Here is a 23115-nt window from a genome sequence, read left to right on the forward strand (position 1 = left end):
ATGCCTCTAGCCTTGAATGGCTTTCTTTTTCAAAGATCAGGCCTGCAATAAGAAGGATTGAAAGATGAGAGTTCTTCATTAAAACCGGTTCGTTGAACCTAACAGGTAAAAAGCTGGTAATGTAGTTGCCACCGAGAAAGTTAAGGAAAGGCTGAGGCTGAGAGGAGAGCGTGATCCTTCTTTCTTCCAGAGACCTTGTTAGGTGCTTGGAAGGGAACTTCCAGCAACGTGTATGTAACATCCTAACTGTCAGATCTTTTATTGGTTTTGCATGTTGCTCCGAATGCTTTTGTTCCTTTGAAGAATGAAAAGATAATACTTTCTTTGGAAGGTAATACTTTGTTTCCGCATCACTGAAAACTTTGACCTTGACCTTGAGAAAGGGTGGAAGGACAACTAGTGTAAGTGAGACTATGTGCATGCATGTTTATTTTTAATATATGTTATAAGTAAGTGCTCAAGTGATTGCAAAGGAAGAAAGAGAATCAGAAAATATAGCAGCTAGTTTCTAGTGCCCCCTTCTGCTCTAGCTAATGCTCTTATTTTCTAAAGTATAATTAAGCCCACTGTGCACCTGAATTTGTTTTCATGGTAAATCTGAATGTAATTTGGCTGGATTGTAATACAGCACATTAAGTCTGCTTGGAGATGATCAAGACTTAAATTGCTGAAACCTATACCTCATTTTTTCATCTATTTTTTGTTTGTTTGTTTGGTGGTTTGCCTGTTTGTTTATTCTATTCTAATTTTGTTTTTCAGATGATATGCACATGCAGAATGCTACCTAACCTTAATGATGAGTGGCTTGTGCTTAACCAGATGCTTTATGTTTAAAGCAATAGCTTTGCTTTTGCACCTCGGAGACAAAATTCACCTTTAACATGAAAGTATATTCAAGTACTTCATGAAAGGAGCAAATATTTACCAAATAGGTTCACAATTCAGATAGATAGTTTTCTTTTGGAGAATATTGGCCCAAAGCCACACAAGATGCATCCCCTAGCTGCATAACACAGGTCACTGCTATGGGTGTATACTAAGAATATTTACTGATCATAAGCTCTTTTCTGAGTCTAGACAACCCTTACAATCATGTAAAGCAGAATCTTGCTCACCTCAGTGCGCAGAGCTCTTCAGAGATGACAGAAAATAATTTCCTACTTCTCAGGAAATTCTACACAGAGTCGTAAACCACTTACATATTACTGCTACAGCAATATGTCTTGGACACCGCAGGATATCTCAAATATCTCAAATGACACTAAGTGCCATTGCCAGTTTAGGCAAAAAAATCAAGTCCATCCTGTTTAACCAGCGGACTAGATCTTTACCAACTGTAATGGCAACTTAGATATCTCACTCACATGTAGACCCCTATATATAGGATCCTAAACAGAAGCATCTTGATTTTGAACTAATTCTCATACTGAGAGTGCTGGATGGGTCATGCCTGTAGGAAAGAATCACAGAAGGAGATATCATGCAAAGCTCACCAATCACATTGCAATAATTAAAAATTGCTCTGCTATACACATCAGCAGAAAGACTCAATATGCTAATTGTAGGGCCTCTAAAGAAAATAAAATTATTATGAACTGTCAGTATTACATATCATGATAGATATAGGCAACGACTCAAGCATTTAAAGTTTGACTAACGCAGTTAAGAGAACTATACTATTTGCATAATCCAAGAGTGTTGACAGAAACAAGTAAGAGGGCTGGTATATAGAGCTACAAATGTACACAACTCACAGAAACTGTATTACTGCTTTCACTGAATAGCAGATAAAACACCAAAGTGGTGTGCTATGGAGCAGACTCTTCAGTGAATTAGGGGGACTCCCAAGAACCAGCTCATGCATTAAATGAGACAGTTCTAATCCTTAAAAAAAAAAACTTCTAGAAATAATTTGTCTAAACTGGAAGAACACGGGCTGGATAATCCAACACTGTCACTGCATCCTTAATTCAGAATGCTATATATCATCACTAGAGTGTTTTTGCCACAAAACCCCGTGGTGATTAGTGAAACCAGTTCACATTTCATTAACTCAGTGGACCCAAATGAGTTTATACAGGAACATAAACGCCCAGCTCTGAACTGAAGTCTGGGGTCTGTAAATTAATGTTTGGGCTTTAACTAAAGGTACCAGGAGCAACAAAATCCTTTGTTCGTTTGAGATTTCCCTCTTTAGTCTGATCTCCCGCAGTGCAGGAAATCTGAATATAAATTATCTTGGTCATGATAGATTATGATGCATGGTAGCCCCAGGTTGTACTTTGTTGCCCATTAATGCTAAATATGCTGCAGTGGAATTAATTTACCTCCTTTGTTTGTTTTGTTTTGTTTCTCTTTCTCAGGGAAGGCTTTCAAACAAATTATTGCCAACCAGTTATAAATGTTTTCACGTTTACCTCTCAAGACCCCCTGTTTCTAACGTGAGATGAATTTGAAGAGGTGATTTGTACCCTAGGAACTTCAAGCAAATGGAAAACTACAGGGTTAAACCTGATTATGGGGAGGAACTGCTTCCATATGTTTATTAAGTTGTCAGGAGGTCCTTTAAACCATGAGCAGGATGTGGTTGCTGATTGAGCAGAATAGCAAATGAAATATAGACCATAATGAATCAACCTCAATGTTCCTTGCTTGCATGGGAACTGGTATAGGTTTCTCTGTTGTCTTCACTTAGCTGGCTGAGCTGATTGCACTTGCATTGATGAACCTGATCTTTGAAAATATGTAAATTGGAGGGGTAACAAAGGATTTATATCTAAGATTTTCATGCAACTCCTGGCACGGGTAGAGAGTAGGTAGAAGAAATAAAGACTCTAGCAAGCTTGCTGCGGAAATTCCCACTCTTCTTTTCTCCAGGATTTCAGCTGATATTATCCAAGGTTTGGGGTATCCAGGAGCAGATTCATGCCTGAGAGGTCTGTCTGATTAAAAAGAGAACATTTTACACACTAATTGGGGACGGAGGGTCTTTACCCATTGCCGTCAATGGTACTAGTGTATTTGCAACCAGGAACTTCTTAGAACTGAGGAGCCTAGATTTGAAATCAGAGGCCTAAATGACTGCTTAAATTAGGAGAGAAATAGTTTTAGTATAATCCTTCACCAATGCCTCTGATCTGCCTGTCTAATCAATTCCTTTCCATTTTCAAAAGGGTTTTCTAGGACAAATAGAAGCATGAGAAGAACACTAAGATGTTGCAGTCCTGTAACAAATGGAGCAGCAAATGGAGCTACTCTTTCAGGTCAAAATATATATATATAACTAAAGACCACTCAATCTCTCGTTATGAGCTATCTTGAGCCAACAAGCAGTCATTAGGCCTCAGAGTAGGAGAATCACAGAATCACAGAATCGTTTAGGTTGGAAGGGACCTCTGGAGATCATCTCGTCCAACCTCCCTGCTCAAGCAGGGTCACCTAGAGCATATTGCCCAGGATCACATCCAGACGGCTTTTGAAGATCTCCAGGGAAGGAGACTCCACCACCTCTCTGGGCAGCCTGTTCCAATGCTCTGTCACCCTCACAGGAAAGAAGTTTTTGCTCAGGTTCAGATGGAACTTCCTGTGGTTCAGTTTGTGCCCATTGCCTCTTGTCCTGTTGCTGGGCACCACGGAGACGAGACTGGCCTCATCCTCTTGACACTCCCCCTGCAGATACTTGTACACGTTGATGAGATCCCCTCTCAATCTTCTCTTCTCCAGGCTCAACAGGCCCAGCTCTTGCAGTCTTTCTTCATAGGAGAGGTGCTCCAGCCCTCTCATCATCTTGGTAGCCCTCCGCTGGACTCTCTCCAGGAGTGCCATGTCTCTCTTGCACTGGGGAGCCCAGAACTGGACACAGGACTCCAGGGGAGGCCTCCCCAGGGCTGAGGAGAGGGGCAGGAGCACCTCCCTCCACCTGCTGTCAACACTCGGCCTCATGCACCCCAGGAGACCATTGGCCTTCTTGGCCACAAGGGCACACTGCTGCCTCATGGTCAACTTGTTGTCCACCAGCACTCCCAGGTCCTTCTTGGCAGAACTACTTTCCAGCAGGTCAACCCCCAGCCTGTACTGCTGCATGGGATTATTCCTGCCTAGGTGCAGGACCTTGCACTTGCCTTTGTGGAACTTCAGGAGGTTCCTCTCCGCCCACCTCTCCAGCCTCTCCAGGTCCCTCTGAATGGCAGCACAGCCTTCGGGTGTGTTAGCCTCTCCCCCCAGTTTAGTATCATCAGCAACCTTGCTCAGGGTGCACTCTGTCCCTTCCTCCAGGTCATCAGTGAATACGTTGAACAAGACTGGACCCAGGACTGAGCCCTGGGGGACACCACTAGCTACAGGCCTCCAACTTGACTCTGCACCATTCACCACAACCCTCTGAGCTCGGCCATCCAGCCAGGTCTCAAGCCACCTCACCGTCCACTCATCTAGCCCACACTTCCTGAGCTTCCCTAGGAGGATGTGATGGGAGACAGTGTCCAAAGCCTTGCTGAAGTCCAGGGAGACAACATCCACTGCTCTGCCCTCATCTACCCAGCCAGTCATTCCGTCACAGAAGGCTATTAGATTGGTCAAGCATGATTTCCCTTTGGTGAATCCATGCTGACTACTCCTGATCACCTTCTTGTCCTCCAGATGCTTAGTGATGAAAGATAACTGCTTTTTTCCCCCCTCTTCTCATATGTCGTTGGCAACCATGTAGTAGATGCTTGATAGAAAATTATCCAAAAATGTTTGTTCCACCTATAGCATGAAAAGCTTCTTCCTAACATTAGAATAAAAACCAAAACTCTGTAAAATTAGATTACCTTGTTGAAAGGGATTTTTAAAAAAAGGTACTACCGGTGTTGTAAACCCCTTAAAAATCTGCAAGAAAATTGTCCCAAAATAATGTTAAACATAAGCGTATGAGAAAGACATGCCAACTGCATGTACAAAAAAACCTTTTAGTATGAATAGGGGCCACAGTTTATCAAGCCCACATCTACCCCTAACTCTGTCCAATATCTTTCAAAGAAAGGTACTTATACTTCCTTAGCTAGATTTTAAAAAAGGGGGGGGGGGGATATGCAGTAGGGAGGTGAATACTTTCACGGCCCTTTAGGTCAAAAGAAGTGTAAGATAAATGTTGCATCAATACACTGCCACAGATACAATGATCCAGCAGTTTCATTCACTTTTTTATGGAAATAGTAACAAATCAAATACTCAACAGCAGGAAAGAGACAGTTTGAGAGAGACTAAAAATTTAAATAATTCCAATAAAATGAAAAAGAGACTGTCAAAGTTACTGTGAATTTATAGAAAGATAGCTGCAGAAAAAGAGATAGTAAGGTACAAAGATGGGTAGAGGGCAGAAGTCTATGGTGTTAACAACTGAAAGAAGATATGGCCACTGTAATTGGTAGACAGGGTATTTAAGAAGTAAACTCAAATCTAAACAGAAAACTAAACTGCTTTTCGGTTTAAATTCTTTCTCCAAAACATTCTCTCTTATTACAGAATCACAGAATCACAGAATGGTTGAGGTTGGAAGGGACCTCTGGAGATCATCAGGTCCATCCTCCCCGGTCCTCTAGAGCATATTGCCCAGGATCACATCCAGACGGGTTTTGACTATCTCCAGCGAAGGAGACTCCACTGCCTCTCTGGGCAACCTGTTCCAGTGCTCTGTCACCCTCACAGTGAAGAAGTTTTTTCTCAGGTTCAGATGGAACTTCCTGAGGTTCAGTTTCTGCCCATTGCCTCTTGTCTTGTTGCTGGCCACCACGGAGAAGAGATTGGCCTCATCCTCTTGACACCCTCCCTTCAGGTGGGACATGTACACATTGATGAGATCTTCTCAATCTTCTCTTCTCCAGGCTGAACAGGCCCAGCTCCCTAGCCTTTCTTCATAGGAGAGATGCTCCAGTCCCCTAATCATCTTTGTAGCCCTAATTCCCTTGTAGCCCTTATTCTTTACGCCCAGGGAAACATTTCGCATCTTTTTACCTGCTCTGACTTTTATTTGGATAAATAACCGCAGGGGCTACTCCCAAAACATTTGTGGTGGACAGAAGATGAAACATTCCAGCAACTTCAGACCAGTAAAGAATCTAGCAGGGAGACAGAGACCAGAGTAAGAAATTAGCACTTTTTTTGAAGCCCAGCGTACTTTGTTTGTTTCTTTTACAATGAAGGGAGATAAAAAGCTATCAGTGATTGTAATCATATTTCCAGGTGCATCAGGATGGAACTTGCGGAGGAAAGAAACAGATAACACATTTCTGAAGTTATTTTTGCTATGGTGAGATGTGGAGACCACAGGGGTTTCCATTAACTTTGAGTTTCAAAAGGTTTTTAATAAGGTTACACATCTGAGATGACTGGTTAAGGGGAAAAAACTCATAATCCAGGAGTTAAAGAAGTTTTAAAAACTCAAATCGAGTCTACAGATGAAATAGTCTTCCTTTTTTGATCGAGATGTGAAAGTTAAAGATTAACTCAAAGGGACAGAACCAGTTCCCACATGAAGCCAAAATGCAACTACCATTAAAGGTAACAGGACCTTAGTGTGTTTTGTATCTTTGAAATCTATAATAGTAAAATTTGAAAAATGTGAATTTTGGAGGCTACTTTTGATTCATTTTATTTTAAAATTTCAGCTTTAGTGAGTTTCTTGCTTAACTGGAAATGGGGGCTCTTTTATTTCCAGATCGTATTGTGGGTAACAACTGGAAAAAATAAGAGTTTTATTGTAACATGATTCAGAATGGCTTGAATAGAAGAGGGGTATCCATTTTCAGGAGACAGATGAGCACAGAGGGAGACATATATCTGAAGACGGTACAGTTCCTGCAGATGGTAGTAGTAAGAACAATTATGTTGTTTTCTCCTTAGGAAAGATTTTGTACGCTTTTGCTAGCAAGGCTGACCTGATAGGCTGTAAAGTTGGCCATGTGCTTAAGGCTCTAGAGGGGAAATTAGGAGATCAGGAATCAGGTTTTAACTCCATGATTGATAGATTCAAAATATGACTAAATAAATTAGGACACTTACATTGTGTACTACATGACATGGGATGATCTGGATCCAGAAATCCTTTAAACATTATTTTGATAATAACGTGCTAAACTTTGGCCAATAAACCTTAATACACAGCCTCGAAGGATCTTTGGGACACAGGAAAGGACATGTCTCCTGGAGCTAATTTACTTTCCTTTGGCATGGCTATGTGGCCACCTATGTGGCTTTCAGCTGGCTCAGGGTTTGTTACAGTGCGCTTAGGCATGCTTGGTGCTTCCTCTGAGAAATGGCCACCTTACAGAGTTGGAGAAGAAATCTATATGCCTTCATTAGATATTTTATTGAGAAAAATTCTTCTCGTTTTTGTATTCAACTCCTTCAAAAAAAGAAAATAAAGAGAGCCTCAGACACACAGGAGTGAATGGAAAGCTGATATTTCCTGAAGAGATTTTAATTTTCATTAAACACAAGCAAACAAATGGACAAGCAAACCAAGGAGGATATTACAAAAGTTATTCTGAGCAGCTGCAGTATTTTATCTGGTATGGGACACCGTATTTAAATTTACTAATCTATATATGGCTGTTAACATTCAATGGAAAAAAAAAATCAAGGAAAAAATAGAAGTCCAAAAGATTCATTTCTATGTAGATACTAACTGTTTCCAAAACCAAATAAAATTCTGTTATTTCATCAGTGAAAATTTGTGAAAAAATACCCTTCATCTGATCTTAAATATTAAAAAAGTTCCAACACGAATACTAAAAAAGGACTTGAGTAAAAGTGATTCAGCTATTTTCTTTGTTAGTCTTTATTAATCTTACTCCAGCAAGAGAAAAAATAATTGTTACAGAAAAGTGTATCACATCCATATTATGCCTCTACTCATTGACCTTCCAAGCTAGCAGAAAAGAAGTGCTTTGTTCCGTCTGCTTTATCTCTGAGGTGCAAATGCTTCTTCACTGCTGCACTCAGCTGCGTTTTTTATCACAGTCTTATCAAGTAGGTCATTCTAATTTTGCATGTGGAATGATTTCACCTTCTTGAATAGTGATGAGTCAAGCAGGCTAAAAAGGCTCTGAACAGTTTTACTGGCAGTGCTTCGACTGATGGACTGAGGAAAATTCGACCAGTAGCTGAAAGTGGCTTCCTCAAATCTATGTGATCCTGGAAAACGTTGCTCATTTGTAACTCTTGCTATTGTCTCAGTACTTTTTCTTGTCAAAAAAAAACCCCAATCCCATCCCCCAAATAACTTCAATTTACCTGCCGTTACTACTAAGATCCTATTTTGCTAACATCTTTGAAGATTATGGAGGGAAAATCCATCTACAGCTCGAAGAGCATCGAGTGCCATAGAATCATTTCCTTGATTGGGGTCTTGGAGTACAGCTATAGTATGGATACCATAAGAGTTTATCAGGTGAACTGATAATTATGTGTTGCTTACTAATAGCAATTGCAACTGCAAAAGAGCAGAGTACAGCAGGAAAACTCAGATAATTTTAGAAAAGATAGTTTGAATAAAAATAATAACTAATAATAATAATAACAATAACAATAACAACAACAATAAGGTAGATAAATAGACACCTGGAGAAATGAAACAATGCTTGCAAAATCAGGATGAGACTGGCTTATCCCAGAAAGTAACTGGAAGTATACAGTGTTGGCAAATCTACATTGCTTCGTGATTGCAGCACTGAGCTCCTGTGCCAAAGGCATCCCTGCAGGACCATACCCAAACCCAGGGTCTTCTGTTGTCATGACACCATGTTACACCCATTTGGAGTTACCAGCCCAGAAACACCCTGCCCTGGGGACCCTCTCGCACCATGGAGACGTACCTTCTCCTTCCTGTGTCCCAGCCTTACCATGGGACTCTGGGGAATTCCTTAAGAAGCACTTAATTACTGGGGGAAAAGAGGACTACTTTCCATTTCCTTCTTTGCCCTCCTTATTTTCACCCTCCCAAGCTCTTCTTGGAAAGCAGATGTTCTAAAGGATTTAATTAATCTTTTTGTTCTCCTTAATGTGATACTTTGGTAGTAAACGCATAAAAAGAAGGGATGGTGGCTTATTATCACTCTCACTTAGGGCCTGATTTTTAAAGAACTTTAGTCTGTGTCAGTTGGAATAGGCCAATTAAAAATACCTTTGACAATTTCCTCTTTCCCTCCCAAACCCATGAAAGTGAACTTAATTAGAGGTTCAAGCCTAATTAGTCCCTGTGCTTCATTCTTTAACCTGTGAATAATCACTGTAGGAATAACAACCTTCCCCACTTTCTCCCACCAGACATAGGACTCAGACTTGATCCCTAAATTATATCTTTCCCGTTAAACTAAAGTGTGCCCAGGGGTGTTCCTGGGCATGAAAAGTGATTGCTGCTGCTTTCTATACTAGTCCCTGGCATGGCTTGGTACCAAGGGGGCTTTCCCAAGCAGCTCCCTGGCATCGTGCAGCAGGCAGCACAGCCTGGCGTTTGTAGGTGGTCACCCTTCCAGAGGGAGAGACAACGTAATACTATGCATTTGGGCCATTCCCTATCATTAGGTCTTAATACCATGAAGAAACAGTCCTAGGAATATACAATTTACTGATGCTGTGTAGAACATCAGCCTGAAATGTTAGTCCTGTAGCCTGCAGAACGAGCCCTACCCTGTTTCAGATAAATCAGGTCACTGTTAATACACAAGGAAGACTCACAAATGCGGTCCTGCTTTGCCTTGCCTCTGAAATAAATAGATTGTCTCTTTGCATGGTGCTTGTTTGCTGTGAAGTATGCCCATTAGTTTTCCGTATAATGAGCTGAGTCAAGGAAACCCTACAGGAGCCAGACCTAGTGGTGCCAGCGCTGCTCTGCACGTGCTCCTTTGTCAGCAGCAAAATCTCTGTGCTGGCAACATCCTATTCTCAGGACAATTCCAGCAGCACAGGGAGACATCTGCTGGTTTTTATGGTGACGGTGATCTTGTCAAGCCTTACTGCTGAGAGGCCCTTCTGTCCTGCTAGCTTAACTTTCCTTACAAAACCCTCACCTGTCAATACGCCTTCTGTTGCAGCTAATATGAACATAGACTACTTTTATTTCAGACCTCACTGCAAGGAAGCAATAAGCTGCTGAAGAGCTCAAAATTTCTCTTCTGCTGGCAGCTGGTCCTCAGATAACATGCTAGTTGGCTTACTAAGCTGCGGGTGATTTATGAGGATAGCCAGACTATCCAGAATTATCACAATGACAGCAACAAATAAATAAATAAAAGAGATCTCAGCTAGGGCTGAGTAAATAATGAGTGAATATTTGTCTCTTACCCAGTAACTCAAAGAATTAGTTCTCTCTTCCTCTGATAAGAAAATTTATACCTATAGCCCCCATCTTGTGCGGAACTCCTAACCATTATGTCACAGCCTATTGTATGCAGGTTGTAGATCTCATTCTCACCCATCCCTTAGCAAATCTGCCACTGCATACAGAAAGAGTCAAGATTTTTACCATGGTCTGATGCCCTGGAAGTCGAAGTGAGAAGGAACCTTCCTTCCGCTGCAACCTTGTCTAGTAGTAAAGAGTTTAACATTAGTTTTGTGCTTCTCAGAGCACAGCAATGACCTTAGCAGGTCTCTTGCTTCTGGGAAGACAGTCTGATTGCCAGCCTCTTATACACAGCTGCAATTCAGTCTGCAGTATATTCCCGAGGCTCTGAGGGTGCTCACTTGAAGAAGCCTAAGGAAGAAGACTGCCAAGTTTCTGAATCCTGATAAGGCTTACCGTGAACCTAATTCCATCATTTTAGGTGCCGAAAGTCCAAGTAGAAGAATCTGCTGAATTGATCAGCTTGGATTTAGGAACCTTAATTCTACTCAAGTCTCACTTTAAAAGTTCATATGCTTTTCAGGTCTGGCTCCAAAAAATTCCCTGGAACAGACAAAATCACAGAATCACAGAAACGTTTAGGTTGGAAGGGACCTCTAGAGATCATCCAGTCCAACCTCCCTGCTCAAGCAGGGTCCTCTAGAGCATGTTGCCCAGGATCACATCCAGGCGGGTTTTGAATATCTCCAGCGAAGGAGACTCCACTGCCTCTCTGGGCAACCTGTTCCAATGCTCTGTCACCATCTCAGGAAAGAAGTTCTTCCTCAGGTTCAGATGGAACTTCCTGTGGTTCAGTTTGTGCCTGTTGCCCCTTGTCTTGTTGCTGGGCACCACGGAGAAGAGGCTGGCCTCTTTCTCTTGACATCCTCCCTTCAGATACTTGTACACGTTGATGAGATCCCCCCTCAGTCTTCTCTTCTCCAGGCTCAACAGGCCCAGCTCCCTCAGCCTTTCTTCAGAGGAGAGGTGCTCCAGCCCTCTCATCATCTTGGTAGCCCTCCGCTGGACTCTCTCCAGGAGTGCCATGTCTCTCTTGTCCTGGGGAGCCCAGAACTGGACACAGTGCTCCAGGGGAGGCCTCCCCAGCGCTGAGGAGAGGGGCAGGAGCACCTCCCTCCACCTGCTGCCAACACTCGGCCTAATGCACCCCAGGATCCCATCGGCCTTCTTGGCCACAAGGGCACACTGCTGGCTCATGGTTAACTCGTTGTCCACCAGCACTCCCAGGTCCTTCTCGGCAGAGTTGCTTTCCAGCAGGTCAACCCCCAGCCTGTCCTGGTGCATGGGATTATTCCTGCCTAGGTGCAGGACCTTGCACTTGCCTTTGTGGAACTTCATGAGGTTCCTCTCCGCCCACCTCTCCAGCCTGTCCAGGTCCCTCTGAATGGCAGCACAGCCTTCGGGTGTGTTAGCCTCTCCCCCCAGTTTAGTATCATCAGCAAACTTGCTGAGGGTGCACTCTGTCCCTTCCTCCAGGTCATTGAGGAATACATTGAACAAGACTGGACCCAGTCCTGACCGCTGTGGGGCACCACTAGCTACAGGCCTCCAACTTGACTCTGCGCCATTCACCACACCCCTCTGAGCTCGGCCATCCAGCCAGTTCTCAATCCACCTCACTGTCTTGCCCACACTTCCTGAGCTTACCTAGGAGGATGTGATGGGAGACAGTGTCCAAAGCCTTGCTGAAGTCCAGGGAGACAACATCCCTGCTCTGCCCTCATCTACCCAGCCAGTCATTCCGTCACAGAAGGCTATCAGATTGGTCAAGCATGATTTCCCTTTGGTGAATCCATGCTGACTACTCCTGATCACCTTCTTGTCCTCCAGATGCTTAGAGATGAGAAAGAAGAAATGAAGAAGAAATGAAGCGAAGTCTTTGAATTCTGGTTTGCTGAGGCAGCATTCTTTCTTCACTCCCTGGGCAGAAAAATGTTTTATTGAAGCATTTTGTCTTTGTGAAGGAAGTGATGCTCTGTGGCTGCATGTCCTTTTCAGACTGTGAAATACTAGTTAACACTGATTCCCTGAAAAAATATTTAGTTTTCTCTTATTTTGCTATTATTTCAAATATAATATTGTAAGGAGATTGAAAGTTATTTTATTTCTTTTCTTTTTCTATAGCAACATTCTAATTTATCCAAATGAAGGCACAATTAAGCAGTCTGACATTTAATTACAGTCTGCATTTCATGTACACAAACATATTAAAACTGAGAATGCTAATCCTTAATGCAAAAATTGCCATAATATAACATACAAAAATGCAAATGCAAGCAGTGTAAGGCATGTCTTTTCCTCATCCCTCCCTTCCCATGATTTTGCTCATGTGGCTCTGTAGAACTGCTTTTCATTGGTGGCCACTGTTTCTTATGATGCTTGTTAGCAATAGAATATGAGTGGAATTATATGGTCTATATTCTCAGCCAGTGTAATTCATCATCACTCCATTGCCTTCACTAGTATTACTCAATTAACACTGACAGCCTGTGTCTTTCAAGGCTAAGCAGTGCACATCAATAAAACTACACTGATTTACGCTGTTTGTGGACTGGCTTTACACAGTCAGGAGCCAAAGGAATTTCTTTGCCAGATTCAAATAATTTTCAGTAGTCACATTTTAATTCTAGATTTCTTAGGAAAACTCCTTTGAGCCTGCTACAACAGGTCCAAATCTCTCTTTGCAACTGAGATTTGCAATGTGAATAGCCTTAATACTGATCAAGTAAGTGAGATGGACAGGTGAGGTATTAGTTCTAGTACTCTGTATAATTTTGGTAATTGTACGCTATTGTTCTGCCACTACCACTGTAAAATTTGGATGCCTGTCAGCAGCACATGATGCGACTAACGTTAACCATGTGCAAATCATTCTTTCTCGTCTCTCATCTTCTCTCCAGAGAGAAAAACTGGTTTTATTTGCTTGGGTTTCATGCACACATAGCTTTTTGCTACTATTAGAGATAGAAGTTTCAAAAATAATCAGAAAGCCCACATTGAAGGTGGGGAATTGGCTGCTAATTTCTGTGATGGTCTCTTGCTTTACAAGATTTCATTCTGCAGTTCTAAGAGAGAAGAAAAACCTCAGGAAATTCATTCCACTGTGTAGATATATTTTATCCTTGACTTAAATAATTTTTTCCTGAGTTAAATAATTCAAAATTTCTGAGGGGAAAACTTGTCAGCTAGAGTAGACAGGCCAGTGTTTTTGTTGATCTTCTCAAAGAACAGGCAGCACTAGTGCTGCATTGTGTTGGGAATGCAGGACACAGTCCTCACCTTAAATTTCTTATTGGTACATCAAATCGAGGGTGCAAAGTTAAAAAAGAAGTCCATACCCAAGGTCAGTCTTCAGGTCTACGGCAAAATCAAGACCTGACTCACTGACTGCCTCTTCACTGCAGAGTATCCCCCAGCCACAATGGCCACTCTGTATATTCCTTCATTTCTAGAGATATTTGGAAACACCCCGGTGTGCCTTACCCAAGGAGAACTTTTGGATGAACCCACTGCTTAGAAGCCCCTTCAGAGCACACTCAAATAGACTGGTCATGGCACCGCATGAAAGCTTCAGCTGTGCCACCTAAATGATGATATCAGGCAAAAATAACCCAGGAACCTTGCTTTCATGGAAGGATGCATGATATCACTTGCTTTGAGATGTCCAGTGTAGTGCAGCAAATAGGGTTTTTGCCCTTCTTAGCAAAAATGTCACAGACTTTGTATTAACTCACACAAGCAACCAGGTCTTGTCCAGGCTACTTTTGACCTGAGCTGATTTTAGCCTGTTTCAGCCATGATAACAGTTGTCCAGCTCTCAGATGACAGCCAGGTATGGCAAAGTCTAACAAACCTAGGTAGTCATTGTGTAAAAAACATAAGATCTTCATGCTAACCGTAGCTGGAGAAGGTGATTGTGTAGCTTTCAAACTTGAGCTGGTAATCAATTAAAAATGGCAGACTATGCTAAGAAAACATATCAACATATACCCAAAAAGTCCCTCAAACCAAGGAGGAAGAACTTGTCACCATAAACATCATATGAAGATGAGGAAAAAAAAATCTAAGTCTTTGATAAGTTATCATAATCTTTTCCTTCTTCTTGGGAAGAGCAGGCTTTATTGACCTTAGACACCAGAGAGACACTGGAAGGCTGAGCATAACACTGGAGAAAGGGGGCAAATACTACAAAGTTTGTGTACATCAGTCTTTCACTGAATCATTAACTATAAATATATGATGCCATAGCATCATATATATACATATATACTAGAGTATATATATATACACTAGTATATATATATATACTAGAGTGTGTGTATATAAATATATATATATATATATATATATATACTAGAGTATAACTACAGTTAGCAATCGTACCCAAACGATCCGCTGTCTATGCCGACTACAAGCCTGATTGCGGAAATACCTAAGCACCCAATGTGACCAAAGGGAGCATCACACATCTTAGGATAGGGCTTATACCCATCCATATGCTGGCTGCTTAGGCACAGAATGAAATCCATCACAGCCACGTTTTTACCAAATACTATTGCTTTGATTGGCTTGACTCGAGATCATGTTTTTATTTGTACATCTCTTTTGTGTTTGACAGAATTAAAAACATTCTGGGGACTTAACGCACAGAAGGTGTCAGTTTATTGAAAGGCTTTTATCTTCATATTTTACAGTTGGTAATTACCTCTCATGAGTGAAACAAAAAGCTAGTCTCTGCTCTGGCTGCCTTTCATTTCCTTTCAAACTAAACGTGAATCCAGACTGCTGTGTTTTCTTGGCAGTGATTTTACTAATATAGCAGGTTGTTACAAAGCAATGTTATTTGCATGATACAAAATTAATTAGAAAAGTCTGCTGTAATTTATAAATGTGCAGTTATGGCTAAACAAGTAAGAAGTTGAGACTTTGCAGGGTTCCCAGTGGGTTATTATTTGCATGATTCCAGTGCAGCCACTAGACAGAGTCACTGATTTGTCCTCTGATGTAAAAATGCAATTTACCTTATTCTTATGGGAGCTGCAAATGTATTAAAACATATTTCTGGAGTTTGTTCAAATTAATTATTATGAAAATAAATGGATTTATGGAATAGAAAAAGAAAAATAAAGCCTGATTATTTCCAAAGACCAAGTAAGCTTTTTCCAAACAAGCCAAAGGAGGATGTCAGCGCCATATTGCTTCATAAGATACCCCAGATATTAAATTCAAAGAGATCAAAGCTCAAAGAGAGCAAACAGGGCCTCTTGCTCTGTGCTCACTGAAACTTCAGTGTTTTCCTCCTTATTTCATAGGCTCTTCCACGGTTCTCTGGTCTATCAGCCTGACTTCCTGCACACTAAAGGTCACAGAATTTCACTCCAGGCCTCTGATATTGAACCTAATTCAGCCTTTCTCCCTTCTCTGAGCTGCCTATCCTTAGCCCTTTATATATCAGTTTTTTTTTTTTTTTTTTTTTTAAAGTTCAAATGAAAGTCCATTATCCCAAACTTATCTCTGCCCTTATCCAGGTCCTTTCTTCTATCTAATGAAAAAAAAAACTGTTGCAGGACTCAAACGAAAGAGGTTGTCTTCAAGGTGAAAGTAATTCAGGTTATTTCTTGGCCATTGCCTCTGACTGTTGATGTGTACCAACACACAGAACTCTTTCACTTAACAACAGTGACACCATCAAGTTTGCTAGATTAGCTGAGATGAGACAGGAATCCAAGTAACACAACAACTCCCAACGCTTATATCCTATAAAGTGAATAGAGGAAAGTCATTAGTCCTCAAGTACTTTTGTGTAATTTCTTTCAGATGCCCAGCCAGGATACAGTTCTCCTACCAGATTTCATGAAGTGTCTTTAACTTAGCCCAGCACGGAGATTTAACAACATACTTGAGTAAATAGGTTTCTTTGGCCCTGTTCACCTCCCAGTTTACAGGTGTGAATCTGGAGTAGCTCCAGTGAACTAAACAGAGTTGAATAGACTGAAGCCATCAAATGCAATTTGTTTAATTTAGAAAATCAGGGGAAGGAATAGAAACAGAAGTGTATTTACAACCACAGGACTGATCTAGCACTTTGTCAGCTTGCACTGTTCTGTTTTTTTAGCTCTTTCAGTAGAGATAAATAGTTTTTAAGACCTGGAGTCACAGTGTATAACTTTAGGCGCCTAGTGAAGGAGCGTGGTTGTTCTAGCACCCCTGAATAACAATGCAGAACTGTGTCTGCAGAAGACAATTCAGCCCACCAAAGATCTGAAATGTTCAGGCTGTTTATCTGCTGAGAGGGAACGTACAGTGATTCCACTCTGATGTCTGCTTCTCATTTAGCCATGTGAAACTAGGTGAAGTAAAGCTAGGTCTTTAAATATTTTAATCATGTAGGTTGCTTATTGGATCTAATTTTCCTACCCAATTCCTCAGTTCACATTCAGAGTAAAGGAAAAAAAAAAAAAAAAACTTGAAAACCTCTGCAGGTGAGCGAATCCCAGCAGGACTGACCGTCAGCTCTGATTCTGAATACATCAAGGAAAATTTGCTTCTCTTTCCAGATGGATTGGAATCCATCCTAAGAAGTGTCCAATTCAGAGTCCTGATGGAAATGAAATCCCGTATAATGTTTCTGATGTGCGCATCTGCCTCTGGCACCTAGGGGGTGATCAGGTTCAGCAGCTTGTTTCGCATTGCTGCCTCCCCTTCGCATCAGACTGCTTAAAGAGAAATAAAACATTAAAAAAAGAAAAAAGCTAAGAAGAAAACAAGCAAACAAAAACTTTAAGTCTTGGGTGGTAGAGGGAAGCTCCAAACCTTTCATACACACGTTGCCAAGGAAACCATTCCTTGCTATCCCTTTTATCCTGCTTGTCTGCCTCTGTCTTTGGGAAGAAGTGACATTGGGGTTTGTTATGCATAGAACCAGTTTTATGTGTGTATATATATATATATGTGCATGTATGTATGTATGTATGCTCGTATGCTTTTTTTTCAATTCTAAATTTCACCTCCTTATAGACCTTAGCAACGTATAAGATCTTCGCAGGGAGAAGAGTTTAAAAAGCAAATTGATGCAACCACTGACAAATCACATGTTAGTGGAGAGAGAGAAGGTGAATCTGTTGTTTACAGACACCTAGGGCTTCAGAACTTGAAATGAAGGAGAAATTTCCACTATCTTAAGATTTTTGCTAATGTACTTCTTGCATCCTGTTCTGCTGTGGTCATCCCTAAATAGTGCATACTTAACATGAGAAATAAAGGGAAAACCATATTATTTAATCCTAGTCTGCGCATTTAACTTACTATGCAGCACATTGCTTCATAGAGGTGTGTAACTACTCAGCAAAGACTGATGAATTAAGAAGACTATAAGGTAAAAAGTGCATCATTTCCCCATTTTTAAGTTCATATAAATGAGGTGAAGAGGTGAAGGTTGAAAAATTCCAGTTTGCTTGCATAAAATCAGCAGGCTGGATCCCCTTTTACAGGACTAAGGGGTGATCCGTGGAGAGTCATCAGCTCCAGCCCGTAGGGGCCTGACCCCTGCAGGGAAATCTGCCTGCACTGTACAGACCATGGGACAATTCAGCCACCTCTGAAGGGTCAAACATCAGGGGATCTGGTGAGCAATGCAATGATGACAAAGACAAGTAAGTTTATCCAGTGCTCACCTCCTGTCAGTGCTGGAGCATTTTTTTCCAAAACTACCATAATATCCTCTCTGTTCATTCCATTCATTGCCCCAGTCCATGTATTAAAGGTAGCTACCTGTTTCCTATCTTTATAAAACTGTAAGCAATAGCTGGAAGATACAAACAACTAATGCTTTTTCCTTTTTATGTTGCTCACCTGAGACTAATGCAACATTAACATAGCAGAATTCACCACGAATGTGGAAATCACCATGTTGTGACAGAGGTTTGAAACCCTTTGCTTTGACTTCTCAATGTGCCGGGAACAGCAATGCCAACTTACCCTTTATATAATACAATATATGTTTCTTCCTCTTTCTTCCTTCTGCACACTTCACGTTTCTCTGTTTAAGGAAGGAGCTGAGACCTTGATCTATACCCTTAGGGAGCACCACAGCCACACAGCATTCTCCTAGAAAAAGAGTAGGGAACAGGTCTGCTCTCCAACTCAACCAGGGGCTTGAATTTAAATAAAAATGGCCAAGGGATTTTCTGTGGCCCCTATGATGGTGAACATGCACAAAGAGCATCTGCAAGAGTGAGCAACATGGAGGAGGGAAAAGCCAGTTGTCTCTCCCAAGGAACCAGAGTATATGAGCTCAGCACAGGTCATATACTCGGCTTCTCACAGTCTTATATGTCACAGCTTCTCGGCTGAAGGAGAACATCTGCTTCCTGGTACACTATAATATTGAATACTGTGTTGTCTGTGTGGTTGGGGCTCCATGATGGCTGGAGGGCAGCTGAAGCAAAGAAGTGAAGATCACCAAAGACAGTTTAGTTTAAGTCCTTTTTTAGATTAAAGTCCCGAATAAGAGTTTGAACTTCCTTGAGGGATCTGGATGAACAATGTTTTTGGGAGCCAGGCCATTCTCACATGCATTTCTATGTCCTTTCTTAAGTAGTATAATCAAGGGTGAGTATTTTGATGTAACTTTCAGTACAGCTCTGATGTCCAGAGGTCATTCCAGTTGTGTGTTCACAGCACACACACTGTATGATTTGCATCCAACACAAACTATCTGATGAAAGTCGGCCTGCAGTTCCCTCACTCCACCATCCTTGATTTGGCAATTATTCATTTATATCCGGGCTGTACCCAAGGGCATATCCCATATTTTTCATGATGAAATCCTTTGCAATTCTTAACTTTCAAAGGACACACCTGTCATCTATTTATTAAAGAAGCATTAGCACTAAATTAACTTTAGGGGTTTTGTATCCTCATTTCCAACTCAGATCCGTGGTGCCCAGCAACAGGACAAGAGGCAACGGGCAGAAACGTAACCACAGGAAGTTCCATCTGAACCTGAGAAAAAACTTCTTCACTGTGAGGGTGACAGAGCACTGGAACAGGTTGCCCAGAGAGGTAGTGGAGTCTCCTTCCCTGGAGATATTCCAAACCCGTCTGGATGTGATCCTGGGCAATATGCTCTAGAGGTCCCTGCTTGAGCAGGGAGGTTGGACGAGATGATCTCCAGAGGTCCCTTCCAACCTCAACCATTCTGTGATTCTGTGATTCTCAACCAGGGATTCAATTTATTTCCAAGCAGTATTCAGATTTGTATGAGTCAACGTTTATGAAGGGATGGAAAAAATTGCAGATCAGCTGATGAAGAGAAGATGTAGCACTGATGAACAACACAAAGGTAGTAAAAAGCAAGAAAAAAGAGTAAGAGAGAGAGAGAGAGAGTGAGATTACAAAATGAAAGGATGTGGTCATTATTTGTGCCTATAAACCAAAAGTAATTCTAAGCGAGTTAAAAATAACCTGAAATGCAATTTGGGCAGGAGTAGTGTTATGTCAAAAAGAGAGGAATGAATTCAGCTCAATAGAGAGGAATGAATTCAGCCTTCAACTCAATAAATTAACACATAGGTTTAATTGCTGTGACAAATGAACATAGCAAAGGGAGTCAAATTCTGCTGGGTAATGCAACCATTTAGCAAAACCCTGGTCGGCAGAGATATGTAGGTCAGTTATTATGGACCAGTGAGCAGAGGTAGTCCCTAGAGTGAGAGCCTAGGTGGAAATCTCACAGTAAAATCTCTATCTAATAAAATAGCAGCTTGAGAGTGTATCTGGTTTCAACATCTTTCTTAATAGCCTTTTAGCAGGAGAGGAAGATATTAAATAAAGTGGCAGTTAAAGAGAATGACAGAGCAAGAGAGTGGGATTTATTGTTGGATTTTTCAGTTTGCTTGATTGTTTGATTGTTTTTTCAGTTGTGATTCTGTTGCCATTTTTAAAGCCAGCTCCAAAAAGGAAACTGTTGAGCAACTAAGATTTTAAAGATAGAAGAAAAAGAGTTAGTGGCTTGATAAAACCAATATCCCAAATAAAGGCCGGTGGGATGTAATCTTAGTCTATGTTCCACATCTCCTCTGCTATAGTCCTCTGCCATGTGTTGAGCTGAGCACTCAGAGGAGATGAGAAGGAAAAGATGATCTGGAGGACACAGAGGTATTGAGGGATGTTGTTCCCTCCAATACAGACGTCCCTCCTTGAGCCCAGTACTGTGTGGTAGAAGTGGTGCTTATACACAAGGCTGAATTTCTATGGAGTGAATTACAGCTAGATGAGTAAAATCTGCATGCTCCTAATATTCATTTTCCTGGGAAAATCTCATGCTAATCCTACGCATGTTTAATTAACAACAATATGTTGTTATTGTTTAATAAAATATGTTTAATTAACAACAATAGCTAGAAAGACTACTTGGCATCTTCCTAACTGCATTTCTCAGGAGATTCTTGTAATCACATCCTGCAGTCATATCACACACACTTCCCTAAGAAAAGACAAAGCATTTTATAAGAGATTCTTTATCTTGAAATACCCAGATGCATACCCAGATGCAGTGGTCAGCGCTTGAAATTAAGATATTTTGATTTATTATTCCATAGTATGTATTCTCTGAACCCACAGCCCTGCGAGCCTCGCTAGTGTGGATCATCTTTAGAGCAGACAGATAGGATTACAAAGGAGCAGTGCAGTCAGCTCTGTTCTCCATTCTCTTAAGTCACTGTAGGTAACTTAATGATTCCTTTGTATTAGACTTCAGGGATCAGACTATCAAGCAAACATATTTTACCTCATGAAACATATCTAGGTCGAATTCACCTTTTCAAGGAAGTTATTGGTTTTGGGAATTTGCTCACAGTGGTTTCAATTTTTCTTTCTTTCTTTTTCTTTTTCTTTCCCTTTCTTTCTCTTTCTCTTTCTCTTTCTCTTTCTCTTTCTCTTTCTCTTTCTCTTTCTCTTTCTCTTTCTCTTTCTCTTTCTCTTTCTCTTTCTCTTTCTCTTTCTCTTTCTCTTTCTTTCTTCCTTTCTCTTTCACTTTGTGACTGGCATACTTATCCATAAAGTGCTTTTTCTTTTCCTTCTCTTCCCATTTCATTTTATCCTATCCGCCAACAGCATTTTTTCTGGTGACACCTTATAAAATCCAACCAACAAAAACAAACAGGTATTTATTTTATGCTTACACTTCAAATTCTCTTTCAGTCAGGGCTCCTGGGAATGCTTTGAACGTTTTGTTAGGTACAGAATGTGTTATCTAGAGGACAAGGCTAAAACCATGAGAAAGAGTTTACCCTAACTGCAAACAAAGAGCAAAAGAAGGTATTCCAGAATTCAAGGAAACGCAACCTAGAGCGTGCATAACAGTCACAGCAAAAGCACAGTTTGTTGTTTTCCTTCATAGAGGCAACTGGATTGTTTACAGCAGGAAAGTCTGAGCTTTCTAAATTCATGTGACTCAGATCTGAGGTGGGTTCCTTTTGGCTTAAGTACTAGGGAAGTTATCAGAACATTACATGTATGATGAGTTGTTAATAGGATGGTAACCTCTTAAGATTTAAATTATCTCAACTACATTTAATAGGTATGGAGGCACAGAAGAAAATAGAAGATAATCAGGCTACTCCCTACTGGATTTAGAGCAGTCTCCATGAAGAGGGAAAATAATCTCTGTATTTAAGGGTACTCTTCTGTCGTCATCTTTTTTTGGTTGGTTGGTTGGTTGCTTTAAGCTTACAAAAGTTAGTCTGACTATTCTGTGAAGCCTCACAAGGTTTAAAATAGGATGATTCAGTTTCATTCAGCACAGGAAGAGAACACAAATGGAGCAATCCTGTGACAGCTGGAGAGGAGACAGTTTAAAGGGCTCCAGCTTCTCAGCTGCTTGTGACCATCTTTCATCTCAAGCCAATGCCACTAACTTTTTCCACCGGTCAGCATACCAGGAAAGATCTGGGGATTCACAGCTCAGCTGATTAAATGTATAGACATACCTTTATAACATGTCAAAATCTGTAGTGTATTGCCCATTGGTAAATGGCCGGTTGCACTTAATGCTCTTAGTCATTGAGAGTCACATATTTCTTTTTTTTTTTTTTATTTTTATAGCCCCTAACCCTTTGAAAACTTCAGAACCGAGGGAATAATATAATTAAAATATCAAAAGATAAAAAAACCTGAGTCTAGGACACAAGAGGCAGATAAGTATCCTGACTCAAAATTTGTCAGATAGTGATCCAACATCTTTTGCAAATGAAAATGCTATCAGTAGTCTTGAGCCTGAGCTGAATCTCTGATTTTTATTAGGTAAATGTTAGTTTCTATTCTAAGGCTGCTATACATTTGAATTTGGATGGAAAGGGATACTGCAACATTTTGTATGAGGTAACTTTATTAAGATAAAATCTGCAAAGAAAATATATTCTCTGGAGGAAATAAATTATGGTCAATCCATTTATTTTTCTTTCCTTGTCATATTCCCCTTGAGGCTAACATCTGCATCTTTCAGTTGTGTTCATCTGGAAAGATCCAGATCAGATTACCCAACACACATCATTTTCTAGCAGTGTTATGTAGAACAAAGCATGGTACTGTGACTTGACAGGTCTGCTTTTCTACATTCTAGAGCAATGTGCAATCAGAGTTAGAGTCCTTATGCTGTCTGTATCTTGATTTCATGTTCATGGGGAAAAAAAGAAGAAGAATTAAAAAGAAGAAGAAAAAAGTAGTAGTTAGTT

Source organism: Struthio camelus, chromosome 2 (genome assembly GCF_040807025.1).
Source record: "Struthio camelus isolate bStrCam1 chromosome 2, bStrCam1.hap1, whole genome shotgun sequence".
In the NCBI taxonomy this organism is placed as follows: domain Eukaryota; kingdom Metazoa; phylum Chordata; class Aves; order Struthioniformes; family Struthionidae; genus Struthio; species Struthio camelus.